Genomic DNA, 1,643 nt, shown 5'->3' with positions numbered 1-1,643 from the left:
ATATCCATCCTAAACATATATGTATCCAATATAGGAGAAGCAATTTTCATAAACCAGCTTCTAGGTAAACTAAAAAAGATTGACTCTAACACTGTCATAGCTGGGGACTGAAACATCCCACTCACAACCCTAGACAGATCATCAAGACAAAAAGTCAACAAGGAGATCCAGAACTTCAACATGATGCTTGACCAAATGGACTTAATTGATACCTACAGAACTCCACCCAACAACCATGGAATATATATTCTACTCATCACCACATGGAACATACTCTAAGATCAACCATGTCTTTGGCCATAAATCAGGCTTAAACAAATTCCATAAGATTGAAATTCTGCCATGCAATTTCTCAGACCACAGTGGAATAAAAATAAATATCAATGCCAAAAAAGTTTCCCCAAGGCCCGCAAAGACATGGACACTAAACAGCATGATGCTAAACGACTCCTAAATCAACATGGAAATCAAAACAGAGATTAAAAGATACATGGAGGCTGGGCTGGTGGCATAGCCTGTAATCCCAGCATTTTGGGAGGCCAAGGTGAGTGGATTGCCTGTGGGTTTGAGACCCACCCAGGCAACTTGGTGAGCCCTCATCCTACAATAAATCTAAAATTATCTGGGCTTGGTAGCACTCACCTGTAGTTCCGGCTACTTGAAAGCCCAGCAGGTCGAGGCAGGTCGAGGCTGCGGTGGCCAGGAGTGTGCCACTGCACTACAGTCAGGGTGACAGACTGCAACTCACACACACACACAAAAAATACGTGGAAACAAATGAAAATGAAGAAACATCTTACCCAAATCTCTGTGACGCCTTGAAAGCAGTCCTAATAGGGGGATTCATATCTCTATGAACACACATGAAGAAATTGGAACTATCACAAGTTAACAGCCTAAAAAATCACTTAAGGAAGCTGGAAAATCAAGGTCACCAAAACCCTAACTTCTGCAGAAGAATACAGATCACCAAAATAAAAGCCCACATTTGGGACATAGAGGACAAAAATATAATACATTAAATCAAAGAAAACAAAATCTGATTTATGAACCCCTTGCTAGACTGACCAAGAAAGAGAGAGAAAAAAATCCAAATAAGCAAAATCAGAAATGCAAAAGATGAAGTCACAACTGACCCCAAAGAATTACAAAAGTTCATCAGAGATTACTATGTACAATGTATGGAAACAAACTCGAAAACCTAAATGAAATAGAAGATTTTCTTACATCACACAACCTCCCCAGTTTGAAACAAGAAGAAATTGAGATCCTAAATAGATCAATAACAAACCAGGAATCAACTTTGTCATGAGAACAGTTCCTAAAAAAAAAGCCCTGGATCAGATGGCTTTCCAGCAGAATTCTAGAAAACATACAATTAGGAGTTGACACCAATCCTCTTGAAATTATTCCAGGCAATCAAGAAACATGAAACTCTACCCAAATCATTTTCTGAAACTAACACATTGATACCCAAATTGAGTAAAGATTCAACAAAGAAAGAGAACTACAGACCAACATCCTTGATGAATGTAGGTGCTAAAATTCTCAACAAGATACTAGCAAACCAGATCTAACAACACATATCAGAAATCATCCACCATGACCAAGTAGGCTTCATCCCTGGGATATAGGACTGGTTC

Source organism: Carlito syrichta, unplaced genomic scaffold, assembly GCF_000164805.1.
Source record: "Carlito syrichta isolate Samal-C Ts95f unplaced genomic scaffold, Tarsius_syrichta-2.0.1 Scaffold304472, whole genome shotgun sequence".
Classification (NCBI taxonomy): domain Eukaryota; kingdom Metazoa; phylum Chordata; class Mammalia; order Primates; family Tarsiidae; genus Carlito; species Carlito syrichta.
The sequence above is the reverse complement of the archived record's forward strand: the minus strand, read 5'-3'. Positions refer to the sequence as shown.